Source organism: Physella acuta, unplaced genomic scaffold, assembly GCF_028476545.2.
Source record: "Physella acuta isolate Inbredline_101_S28 unplaced genomic scaffold, ASM2847654v3 ptg001494l, whole genome shotgun sequence".
Taxonomy (NCBI): domain Eukaryota; kingdom Metazoa; phylum Mollusca; class Gastropoda; family Physidae; genus Physella; species Physella acuta.
The window spans coordinates 31,672-46,068 of record NW_026733009.1 but is presented as its reverse complement, the minus strand read 5'-3'; positions in this window follow the sequence as shown (position 1 = coordinate 46,068).

The window sequence follows — 14,397 nt, the reverse complement described above, 5'->3', positions numbered from 1 at the left end:
GGAGACTAAAATATCGTTCTTGACTTTTTTAAAACATGTTAATTTCTATTAACGTACTTACCTTGGATAACTGGGTTTCGGGGGTCATCCATAAAAAAACATCACGTCTGTCACTTATCGTCACAAAAAAACCAGAACCCATATTCAAAAAGATGTTTTTTATCTTTTAAAAACACCGATTTCGGACTATCCCTTCAGATGACCTACTCTACTTCACCTGCCCAGTGTCCCGCCAAGTCTCAGACATGTTTTTATCGTTTAAAAAAACGATTCAAGCCGAGCATGTCTCTGACCACACTATCCCTTCATATGCTTTGGACAAAGAAACAGATGAACTCTACTTCACCTTCCCTGTATCCCGCCAAGTTCAGATAGGCAACTTTATCATTTACATCTCAAAAATAAAGAAAATTGAAAAACTAAAACATACCATTGTCGTGTCTCGAACCCGTGCCACCAGCATAAAGCCGGTTACACTAACAACTTAGCTATTTAACTCGTGACACCATTGATGTTTTTATAGTATAGTTTAATACTTTGAGTCTCCTTATGCAACTTGATTTACGCGCATAGATCTAGATCTAAGTCTAGTAGTAGTAACTTTCAAATTAAATTTTATCTTAAATTAGCCAATTACATAGCTAAACAAACAAAGATTTATATTATATAAGGTCTGAAGTTATCTAGATTCTACGACTCGTTTGCTTAAGTCTTATAAAGTCCTATTTTTCCCACGTTTTCTTTAACTTAACTTGCTTTCGCGTCTGTTTGGTTTTCCAATCAAATCTTGCGATCGAAATTTCGTGCACTTCCCAGTTAGCTAGCGCGCTGAAACTTTCAGGGAAGCTTTGTTTCCGATGACAATACAATATTCAATTGTTATGATTACTAAATTGATCCATGGAAACATTTTTTTTTATCATTTTAGACCTCTATATATTTGTACAAAAAAGGGACATAACCTAGTAATTGTAATTTGATGAAAACAAGGTTCGGTACTTTCCCTCTTCAGGCTTACTGAGTAGTGGTCACGCGGTGTTTGTGTACAAACCTATGCAAATCTAACACAGAAGAAACGTCGATTGGAAAAGGCACGTGTTTTTTACGAGTTGTCTTCGTTTACCCAAAAAAAAGTGAATGCGAGAAGATCAAATCGATAGCAAGATTTGAATGCAAACAAACAGACAAAGACTAAAAAGTAGAAAATAATTATCATATTATTATAACTGTATGATTTTCTTACAGTTTCCAATACTGTTGACTCTCCACAAGCTCCCTAATAAAAGTCAATAGTATTATCTAATCAATAGTAATATAACTTTTACATCTTACATTAACAATGACCGATAAAAAAACTTTTACTTCGGCGCCCCACGTTTTTCATCGCTTATAGTAGAGTGATCGCTTGCATTATTGTGATGTATAGCATTTATTTTCTACTTTTTAGTTCAATCAGAAAACGTGGGTTTTTAAAAACTGTTTTAATGATAATTATTTCGTAACTCTTGCTAGATCTAGATCTAATCATTAGACTATTAGACCTATTCTAGCTAGATAGACAGAGCCGGCGTTATGGGGTGGCGAACGGGGCGGTCGCCATAGGCCCCGCGCTTGAAGGGGCCCCGCGCTTGAAGGGGCCCCGCGCTTCAGCACTGTCATTGTTATCTGAATTAGTTTGTAAACTTAAAAAAAAAATGTTTCTGAATTCAATTGGGGAAAACTAAATGGTCGAATGCCGACGTTGTTGATTGTTATAACTGAGGCCACGGTTGATGTTATTGAGTTATCACCCACCTGAACTGGGAAAGGCCGTAATTCTATACAAAAAACAGTGCCACACACCTCCCCTCTGTGTAGGGTACGGTCGCCTGGCATTTGACCTGAGCTGACTGGAGAATTAGCCCACGACGTAAAGAGATACCCTATTGTCAATTGTATGCGGACCCATGAAGACGTCCTTTTAGTGAGCAGACGGGATGTCTGTAGTAGACAGTTAGTGACCTGATGAACTCTAGTCCTGACTTTCTTGTTGTAGATGTCGTATAATGTCGTATATGTACAGTGTTTCTTCCAGACTTTTTTCACCGGGGGGGGGGGTGGGGAGGGCACTTGAAATTTCCGGGGGAGGGGGGCGGTAGATTTTCTTCGGGGGGGGGGCGGACACTGTTAAAAGTATATATTTTCTATATAAATTATATAAATTTCATTTCGTTTTCGAAGAGATGCCTGGAAGAAACTCTATATGTAGGCCTACTTGTCTTGGTATAACAAAATTAACATTCAGTTGCGTGCAGAGGGGTGAGAGGAGGGCGACGAGGGGGTGAGGCCCTTAGGATCTATATCAGGCGGCATTAAACAGAGTGATTTATTATTATGTTTTGGAAGAAAGTTAAAACTGTTGTTATGTTGTGTCACCTTAAGGATTCACCCGTTCAATAATTAAGACAATAATGATTTTGGTTTTAAAATATTTTATGAATTTTGAAGTCTATACTGTTTTGATACATCAGGCCGAGTTCGCTGTATTGTAAACTTTATTTTCCTAATTATTCGGCACGTGATTAAACTTTCTTAAGTGATTTGGTATGAATTACATAACTGTCAAAAGTGATTTAATATCTTAGCAAAGGAAAAAAAAACTACGAACATTGGGTTAATACATGAGAGATAAAAATCTGTTATTATAGTGGAAAGTTTGACATTAGCTTATAAACTCCAAAACATTTGTGTTATTGTGTGTACATCACATTATATAGGCCTATATATATATATATATATATATATATATATATATATATATATATATATAATGGAAAGGCCCCGCGCGGATGGTTGGCCCTAGGCCCCGCGTATTCCTAACGCCGGCTCTGTAGATAGATCTAGATCTAGATAGATAAATCACAAAGATTTATATCAAGTATTTAAGGACTTAAAAAATGTATTATGATTATAAAATGGATTGTATTTTTATCTAATTAATCTTTGGTTTTAAATTGTATCTAATTAAATTAATCTTTGGTTTGACCTAGATTCTAGATCTAGATCTATAAATAACTTTCTTGGCCACCTGATATTTAGATCTATTAATAACTTGGACAGATTGTAGAGCTAGAGCAATTTATTGTAAAACTAAATGAAAAAGACAGTTGAAAATTGATATAAGTGTTGGAACGTAATAAATACTGCAAACGGACGTATTGTTAAAGTTATAGCCGACAGAAAATTAGCTTTAGAACGCGTTAAACATTGGAATGGGAACACAATCTTCTTCGATAGATGCCGCCATTTTATTGTACTAAAAAGCAAACAAATAATGTGACGTCTCTATTCAGTCAAAATAAAGCTATTGTTTTAAACTTTTAAAATTAATGTGGTCAATCTACCAATGAATACATCAATAAATTAATTAACGTCTTTAAATAAATTTGTGATTAACTGTCTGTCTGAAAAGAAAAATTGTTCTCTACCTACATACTATTTTACAGGTCTATACATATGGCAGATTCACTCCAGTAGTAAATCAAACAAATAAATATTCAAACATGTAAACAAAGTTGAGTTTCAGTAGTATAGAGATACCAGTTTATAATTTATATTTTAAAATCTATATATTATGATTAATCCCCCCCCCCCCTGTGATCAAAGCCCCGTTGTGGTCAAACCCCTGTGGTCAAAGCACCTGTGGTCAAAGCTCTGCTGTGGTCAAACCCCTGTGGTCAAAGCACTGCTGTGGTCAAACCCCTGTGGTCAAAACACCTAGGACCAACACAACACAGCTCAACCCGTGAGAAGGTCAAGGACTGTGTGGTCCAGCTCTAGCCCTTTCCCCGGTGACTGGGTGTAACCTACCCGTACACACTATATTATTTTTGCTTATATCTCCGTATATCCGGCTAAAATTAATGGAATTTTTCCCCGTGCACCCTGATGTGCCATATTCTGGGCATTATACGCGGTTCACGGCAGAGGCGTATCCAGGTTTTTAGTGTAGGGGGAGCGAAAATAGCAAAAAAAGGCGCCGAATTTGTAATATTTTCTATATTCGTATATATATATATATATATATATATATATATATATATATATATATATATATATATATATATGTAACGAGCGAACAGTTACCCTGCTCGCAACGCCACATGTTACGAGATTATTTGCCTGTAGTGCCAAATGTAACGAGTTTAACCACTCATTCTACACAACATCGACTACAGTAGAAATACTCGAAGATGCAGGTTCGCTATTGATCCTTTTATTACATGAATCAAGAAATGCTTCAAAATAACACAATGAATCAACAGGAATGCTTCACAATAATAGTCTGAATCAACTGACCCCTAACAGTCCTCACTAGGCTTCATATAACTGAATCCACATGTCTATCGTCCTTCTTAACCCAAGACGGCTAACCCGTTCTATAACCAACTGTCACACAGACTGACTGATCTAAAGCGAGCGATCGAAAGAGAGAGAGCTCCGCCGTCCCCTCCTATTTATCCCTTGTATTCGTACTCGTATTCGTACTTGTATTCATCCGTAATCGATATTTGTAATCGATGTCTCCGACTACTAGTTGCGCAGTTCTAACGTACAGCCCGATTAATAAAACATCTGCATCCTATCACTCAAAGTTGACAGGCCGTCTGAATCCCCTCGTACCGTTTCCCAAAATAGCACGCGTTGGCTTTGAGATTGTTATCAGTCCGATTTAATAAGCCACCTGCTATCAGTTGCATCAGACTGTAATACTGCGTCGCGGCTTATCGTTCGTTATCAGTTGCATCAGATTGTAACTAGTAGTTAGGCCTACCCTAGTTACATCCACCCCTGCCTTTTTTTGTGTGTTTTCAACCACAAACAACGCTTGGCAGGTGCATTCCTCCAAAGTCAATCGCACCATCGTAAAAAAAATTTATTGTTCCACTCACTGTCCACGTCGTCCCATTCGTATACGATTGACAGTTATACCTATTTCACATATCAACTGTGTCTACATCATCTTCCTGAGACACAAAACAGTTCTAGAATTCACATCCACCCTTTCCATTTGGTGCCTTCACCAGTTCACTTTTATAGCTTTTTGAACAGTCTGTTCTCATACCAGCGCGACCATGAAAGAATTGATGGTTGCTGACAAAAAATTTCGTCTTCCTTCTGTTCCTCAAACTTCTCCGCGGACCACTTATCTGATGGTCTACTGTCTCTCTGCTTCTGGGAGGAACGGGATCCTCTTTGTTGCCGTTATCCTCCACTTGTGTATCGCTGTTGTTCTGTTGATGGTGATATGGTTCCGGGATGGGTATGTGAATTTCCGTTGTAACTTCCGGTTCCCTAATTGTCTTAGGTTTCTCTGTGTGTAACTGCTCTTCTTGCCTATTCCAATATTTCTTTAATTGAGCAATGTTCGCCCACCGATCCGGTTTGGCGTGATCGATGGGTCTTATCTTAAAGGGGCCACCTGCTACTTTAGGCATCTCCACGACTTGCCATATCTCCTGTCCCCAGAGGTCGTGGATCTTATTTCTGCCTAACGGGTGGCTACGCAGTAATACCCTGTCGTTCAGTTTGAGTGGCGGGTCCTTTGTCTGTACCGGCGGTTCCCTTCGCCGAGATTCATGTTCTAGTCTTTCCTGTACTACCCTGTACATTTCTCTAATTCTTCTCATATGTTCATTCACATATTCCAGTGCGGTGTATGAGCCAGTCATACTCTCCTTTTTTCCTAGGAACAAGTCAAGGGGGAGTCGAGCCTCCCGTCCGAACAGCAACATGTGTGGCGAAAAGCCGGTTGTGGCATGGGGTGTGCAGTTGTATAGATATACCAACTCTGGGAGAAAATCAGGCCAACGTTTTTTCTGTTCAGGTTCTAGGGTACGCAGCAAATCATGCATGCTGCGGTTGAACCGCTCGCACTGTCCGTTTCCTTTCGGATTAAATGTGGTTGTTCTAGATTTGTTGATCCCGTAGTGGCTGCACAGTTGGTTAATTACTTCTGACTCGAAGGCCCTTCCTTGGTCAGAGTGTAATTGTCTTGGTATGCCATATTTGATGAACCAATGTTCTATTAAGACCTTTGCCACTGTTTTGGCAGTCTGATCTCGTGTGGGCACCGCCACAGTCCATTTGGTGAAAACATCAGTCATTACCAACACATGTTCCGTCCCATCCGATGATTGCTCCAACGACGTAAAGTCCATAGCCACAATCTCTAGTGGTTTTGTCGCTAATAGGTGTCCCGATGGCTGTCTCATTTTGACAACTGGCATTTTCGCATGCTGACACCTCACACAAGCCTCACAATGGCGTTTGACCTCCATTTCCATATTGGGCCAGTAACACCTCCGTCGTAATATTTTGTGCGTCCTGTCCTGACCCTGGTGTCCTGCCCTGTCATGTGCCAACCTTAGCACTTCTTCTCGTAATTGTCCAGGCACCACCACCTGGTGTATTGTCCCATCAATTTGGTCATGAATTCTCCGCATGAGAACACCATCCTCTATACTGAGACGGTCCCACTGACTCAGTATTTTCTTTGTTTCTCGACCAAATTGTTCTCTTTCCCTTCTTCCTGGGAATTTTTGTTCCTGGACGTATTTCAATAGCGGTTGTAAGCCACTATCCGTTCTCTGGGCATCTCTTATCTTTTGGTGATTAAGGCCGTTAAAATCACTACTGTCCATAAGTCCGGGCTCTGTGGATATGTGCTCCACCCCGGTCTGCCCGTTTTGCATCACTTGTACCCCATGAGGGATATCTGTTGACGCTCTGACCTCACATATTCCTGTCAGTGTTTCTTCCTCATCGCCCGGTCTCTCGTAAGGATTCCTTGATAAAGCGTCCGCATTGCCATTGGACCGCCCCGGGCGATATTTTATCTCCAGGTCAAAGAGTGCCAATTCTGCTGCCCATCGCTGTTCGATGGATCCCAACTTTGCTGTCTTTAGGTGACTCAAGGGGTTATTGTCAGTGTATACCACACATTTAGCACCTAATAGATAGTCCCTGAATTTTTCAGTCACAGCCCATTTTAATGTCAAAAGTTCTAGTTTCATGGCGCTGTAATTTGTCATGTTCTTCTCTGATTCCTTCAGAGCTCGACTGGCATACGCAATAACCCTGAAACCTTGCTTTTGTTGTTGTGATAGCACAGCTCCCAGACCTTTAGAGCTGGCGTCAATTTCTAGCCGAAATGGTTTGTCAAAGTCCGCGTATCCCAATATCGGCGCCTCTGTCAAAGCCTTTTTCAAGAGCTTAAACGAGTTCAGGCATTCATCAGTCCATAATTCACCTATCCGGTGTGTTTTACCTTTCTTTTTCTCCTTACTGTGTTTCTTTGTCATTTTGTTTACCAAGTCATGCAATGGTGCGGCAATTTTTGCAAAACCAGGTACAAATTTTCTATAATAGGAAGCAAAACCCAAGAATGACCTGACCTCTACCGTAGTTGTTGGTTGTTTCCATTCTTTAACAGCTGCAATTTTATCTGGGTCAGTGGCGATGCCATCCGACGAAATCACATAACCCAAAAAATGTACCGATTTCAGACCAAAGCAGCATTTGTCTGGGTTCAGCTTTACTCCTATCTCCCTAAGACGGAGAAACACTTGTTCTAATCTTTTTAGATGGTCCTCCCAAGTTTTTGAGTAAACTAGAATATCATCCAAGTACACCAACATTATTTGAAATAGAAAGTCACTCATAGCACTCTGCATTACTCGCTGGAATGTAGCAGGTGCATTAGTTAGACCAAACGGCATACGGGTCCACTCGTACAGTCCCAGTGGAGAAATAAATGCAGTTTTATGTTGATCGTTGGGGTGCATGGCCACTTGGTGGTAGCCGCTAGCCAAATCCAAGGTAGAAAAAAATCTTGCTCCCCCCAACGCATCAAGACATTCATCAATACGAGGCAAGGGGAATGCATCCCTTCTTGTGATATTGTTCAATTTCCGGTAATCACAACACAGTCTTATCTCCCCTGACTTCTTTTTTACCACTACTATCGGTGCCGCATACGGGCTAGTGCTGGTTGTAATAATTCCCTTTTTTAGTAGATCGTTCAGGTGTGCTTTCACCGCAGAGTAGTGACTTGGTGGTAATCTTCGATAAGGTTGCGCCACCGGCTTGTCTTGTAGTAAGGGTATCTGGTGTTTTATTACTTCCGTGTAACCCAAATCACCCTCGTACGAGGCAAATATATCCCTGTACTTATTCAACAATTCATTTAGTTTTGGGTCCTCAGTTTCCGGGAATGTATATGATCGGCCATCCTCTTTCTTCACCTCGGCCGTCACATTGACCGACCTAATTGTTACTTCATTACTGCTGGTATTGCTCAGTTCGATGCACTGTGCCGACCTTTGTACCTCGACGTTCTGTGGTACTCCTACCAGAGTATTAGGCGGTATAAAAATTTCCTCATCCAAAACATTTGCCACTAATCCTTGAACTAGTCCATTTTCCGCTGATGTGTATGTCCGCAGTAACACGACGCCTGCCCTCAGTGCGGCGCCACATGGTTCTATCATCACATCACCATTCACGCTTCTATCCCCAATTTGTAATGTGATTGCCTTGACCGTGTTTGCCGGGACTGATGTCCTTCCTCTGGTCTTGGCAAACCTGGCCAACTTGGATCCCCGACCTGGTGTGGTCGATCCGACAATATTTGTAAGAAATTCTGGCAACTGGCCAAGAATATTCATGCCCAATAGGCAAGGTATATTTGACACATTTGTCTCTAGGTTGTGTTTCGTAACGAACACCCCAACCTGCTTCAACCTATGTCCCGACACCACGACATCTGCCAGAAAATAACCACAGTATGGAATGGTTAGTCCATTAGCTGCCGTTAGGCGCATGCATGTGTCAGACCTCAACCTATGGTCTTTTCCTTTCATCCATTTGGTATAAAAATTTTCCGTGATTGTCGTCACCTGGGAGCCTGTATCCACAATTGCCTTCACCGCGATGTCCCCAATCGTAATCACCATTTCTGGACAGACTCCCATCATTTTGTTTCTTGGGCCATAACCTCGCCCCTCTGTAGCCTGGCCCTGCCTTACAGAGGACGACCGTTTCCCTGGCAGTACCGTGCCATATGTCCGGGTTGTGAACAGGACAAGCAAATTGGTCGACCGTCAGCCGTCCACCGGAGTGATGGACCGGCGGGTCGCGGCCGTCCAACCTGTCTCTGTTTTGTCCCGTTCTTTTCCTGATTCTCAGCTGTTGACCTGCTTTCCAACCTCTCCAATCTTTGGTTAACCTTATCCAGGTGGGCCAACAGTTGAGCCATCATGGTTTCCACCGTGCCGGTCCCCGTGGGTGGGGATTGTTTCTGTTCCGGCACGGAGACTTTGTCCACCGAACAGTTCGATTGGTCCTCATCCTCGGACCTGCGGATCGCTGAGTTCCTGACCTGAAGGAAGGTCAACTGCGGGTCTTTGTGGACCTCCTCTTTCAACTCTCTCCTTAAGATCGGGGTTGCTGGCCCCTCGATGAACTGGTCCCTCAGTAGGCGTACATCCATGTCAGGTGTTTTGCCCTTTACCGAATCAAAGGCCCTGTTTATTCGGTGTGAATACTCCATCACACTCTCCGCCATTCTCTGCTTTACGCCTACGAACCCCGATAGCAGTTGCGATCCCGACCGTCTCTCCCCAAAGGTCTCCATAATTAGATCCAGCACCTTATCTGGATCCGATTGGACGGTTTTATCGTGGCATTTGACCTCTGCCCTAACCGTCTCTCCTATACTGCCCATCAGCAGTCTTAATCTTTCCTCTGGTGACATGTTTCTCGAGGCCCAGGCCGCTTTGACCTCCTCACTGAACCTGTTGGTTAAAGTTGGATCACCGTCCCCGTAAAATTTGTTAATGTGGGACTCTCTGGGCAGGACCACAATATGGGTCTGCTTCTCGTCCAGAGTAGACATTTTATTCCTTTAGTAAAAAAAAAGAGTTCTTTCTTACCGTGTGTGTATGAAAAAATTTTCCTCGTTCCTCAATTTTCACTGTTCCTGAATGTCCGAATTCACACACACACTAAACACAGTTATGAACTAGGTTGACTATGGGTGCCTCAAGCGGCAAGTCTCGTTGAATTCATCCTGTCCGACGACGCCAATTGTAACGAGCGAACAGTTACCCTGCTCGCAACGCCACATGTTACGAGATTATTTGCCTGTAGTGCCAAATGTAACGAGTTTAACCACTCATTCTACACAACATCGACCACAGTAGAAATACTCGAAGATGCAGGTTCGCTATTGATCCTTTTATTACATGAATCAAGAAATGCTTCAAAATAACACAATGAATCAACAGGAATGCTTCACAATAATAGTCTGAATCAACTGACCCCTAACAGTCCTCACTAGGCTTCATATAACTGAATCCACATGTCTATCGTCCTTCTTAACCCAAGACGGCTAACCCGTTCTATAACCAACTGTCACACAGACTGACTGATCTAAAGCGAGCGATCGAAAGAGAGAGAGCTCCGCCGTCCCCTCCTATTTATCCCTTGTATTCGTACTCGTATTCGTACTTGTATTCATCCGTAATCGATATTTGTAATCGATGTCTCCGACTACTAGTTGCGCAGTTCTAACGTACAGCCCGATTAATAAAACATCTGCATCCTATCACTCAAAGTTGACAGGCCGTCTGAATCCCCTCGTACCGTTTCCCAAAATAGCACGCGTTGGCTTTGAGATTGTTATCAGTCCGATTTAATAAGCCACCTGCTATCAGTTGCATCAGACTGTAATACTGCGTCGCGGCTTATCGTTCGTTATCAGTTGCATCAGATTGTAACTAGTAGTTAGGCCTACCCTAGTTACATATATATATATATATATATATATATATATATATATATATATATATATATATATATATATATATATATATATATATATATACTAGCCGGCCAGGCCCTGCACTGGCCTCTGTGAAAAAACCTATCTGTAAAGGACCATGACATGTGTGTTTAGTAATCAGCATATACCCGGCATTGCCCACCCTAACTACAACCAATCAAAACCAAAACACACAAAAAGAAACGCAAATATAGCACAAACACAAAGAAAACACAAAAAGAAACGCAAACAAAAGAGCAAACGAAAACAAACCAAATCCAAACCCAACCACAAACGCAAACCCAACACAAAAAAAAGAGAAAATGCAAACATTAACGCAAAGTGCTCACAGTCTAGCCCAGGGTGCCAAATTGCACCATGCTGGGGCGTCAGTGGAACCGCCTGTTTCAGCTTAGTAAACGACTATAGTACCCCAATTTATTCATAGTCGTTTGCACTCACTTAAACGAATGTAGGCTTCATAGCGAACACGGAATGGCCGGGGCGCTAAATAGCACCCTGTCGGGGCGCCGGAGGACGCGCGGATTTGATTCACTTAAAGACTATAGTAACCTTTCCTTTCCGAAGAGCCTGTTACGTCGGACTCCCAAGTCCCCTACATAATAGCGTGGGGGAGGAGAGGTGCGAGACTGCCGGGAACCAAAAAGGGTTTGCTCTCGACCCTAACCAGATATTTTGACTTTAAGCTGCGGCCTTCGCGTGGCTTCGGAAGAGTGCCACTAGTCGGACCAAGCTCATGACCCCCCTAATGGGTGCGGAATGGCTAGTGGTAGCCAACAGCAGCTAGAGGTTTTTGATCTGGCCGAACGCCCCCCACGATCAAGCTGGGTACCAGGCGGTAGGACAACGTCCCGCGTCTGGTGGATGGGGAAGGAAAGCCCGGTGAGAGCCGACGGAATTAGCGACCGATGTGTAGGAAACTCTCGTGGTCGGGGTTTGCTACACTAAGGCCTGCCTGGCTATTGGGAGTCCAACTCCTGAGCCGGTTTCCGTATAAGGAAGGAAGGAAGTCACCTTTCCTATCCATAGTCTGTCGCACTTTTTAAAACCAAAGTATGCACCATAGCACTCATAAGATAGCCCAGGGCGCCAAATTGAATACTGTCGGGGCGCCGGCGGACGCGCCTGTTTCAATTTAGTGAACAATTACAATACCCAAAGCTTATCTGCAAACGGAAAGACGTCATAGACTCTATGATAGAGGACATCTGTTATTGATTTTTTAAAAAATATTTGCGGTGCAAAGCAACGTCATGTGATGGAAACTTTGAAGCTATAAAACATAAACATAGCTCTTAAATAGTTTTTTCGGTGTTGTCTTTGATTAAAAATAATAACAAGAAAACAGTACGTTCTGTGTATAAAATAAATAAAAGGCAGTACTTAAAATGCCTACCACATTTCACTTGATCAATCAACGCTAATTATGTAATTTTTTTCCCCAACACCAAAACAAAGTAATAAAAGGTACGTTTTATTTTTTTCCTCCCGATGTACTTTTTTATAAGGGGAAATAATTGTGTTTTCCTAATTTATCAAGGGACGTAAGGAGTACTAAAGAACTAAATGTAAATAATTAAAGATTTTGTGAAAGGTGATACATTTTAAAAAATTGTGTTTGATAAACATGCCAACAATTAATCACTATAAGTTTGAAAAATGAACATTGTTTTACACCTTCAATATTAATTTTTTAAATCATGAATTTAGACTTTGAAACCCTCGGTTTGCCCGTCCGCCCGCCACAGAATTGAACTTTATACATTAGGTATTTATACACACATACTGCGTATCATTACTTCGATACGGTGTAAAACACATTTATAATATACTCAAAAACACAAAACAATATATACAACCAAAAACAAGTAACGCAACACTTCTTGTTTTTTAATGCTTGTTAAAAAACAATTTGGCACACTGGCAAACGGATTATTAAAGAAAAGCGAACAGCATTACGGGAAATGATCACTCTCTTGATATTAATATAGTTATCTATGGGCCTTCACATAGAATTGTGATTTCAAATTCAATAAGATCAATCATTTCTTTTTGTATTTGTTAATATAGACACGTATTACAATACGTTTTAAAAATCTATAATCAAAATTAAATATTTTATTATTGTAAATGCTAAAATTTCAAAGCATAAAGAAAGTTTGTAAAAGCGGAGATGATATAAAAACGCGCCTTTCGAATGTTGAAGATGAGTCTAGTAGACCGGTCGGCAACCTTTCAAAACCGAAGAGCCAAAAGTTAAGTTATGAAATTTCCCAATTTTCAAAGAGCCACACACATTTTTATTTCAACATTTGGTATTTGAATAAGATTAGGTAAATAAATTTAAAATAAATAGGTTTAGACTCCTAAGTGTAGTATAACTCAATAACTACGTGACTCGGGTCAAATTAATGCATGCTGACATATAAAGAAATGCAATCTCAATAGAATAACATTCACTATTGAACGATATTCGGAAAAAAAAGTGTTAACATCGGTAGTGGAAAGCTTGGGACCATTGCCACGGGGCTGACCCCAGCATAGTTGTGGGGTTGGGCCTAGTGCCCAAGCAGCTGTCAGTATACGTGTTTTTATCTTGTTTGTAGGTGGGGGGGGGGGGGTTACAGTACAACATTTGTTATGAGTTTTGAAAATGAAATAATATAATTATTATTATTTGTGCATGGAACTGGAGGGCTGCATTTTAACATTAAAAGAGCCGCAGCTTGCCGACCCCTGGTCTAGTTCTCTAGTAGCAATCGAGGGAATATTTCAATTAACAGCATAAGAATATTGTATTTCTCAGCTACATTAATTGTTTCAGCTCTAATATTGTTCTAGCCTTTCAGAAATTAACATTTCTCAATCAGCAACTCCTTTTTTGTTCTTTGTATTGCTCACACGCCTTTATACTGGTCATTGCAAAAACAATATTCAGTGAGTTTACTTGTTTCAAAAGCTATTATTCTGATTGTAAAAAACAACTAGCCTATAGTTTTTCTATTTCTGAATTTGGTCATTCATCTTTCGGAGGCACCTTTACTCTTATCTGGTGTTGTTCTATTGTTTTAAGCAAATTTACCCGAGATATTTAAGTATATGTTTGTTAAGTACATCTGTACATATTTTCTATGGGGCACACCTTACGTAAACAATTACCCTACTTCTCAAGACTGATCTTAAAAACCAAAAACAATAGGCCTCCCATATAAAAGATGGATGGCTGAATTGAGCCTGATAACTCAAGCAAATGCTACACTTGTGAATTAGATTGATGTGTGGATGGTTGACTGTCCATATCCAGCAAGAATAACACAAACAGCTGATGTACAGGCGCTAGCATGGGTTGACATTGTGACGAAAAGTGGCTCGCATGCCTGTCGAACATCTAGGTTCAGAGACGTAAGACAAGAAGTTTAGACATTAAAAATTTATTATTTAGGCTACATAATATCACTTTTAAATTCGTAGTTTCAGTAATGTATTTGGCTTTATTTTGCCAAAATTGTTTT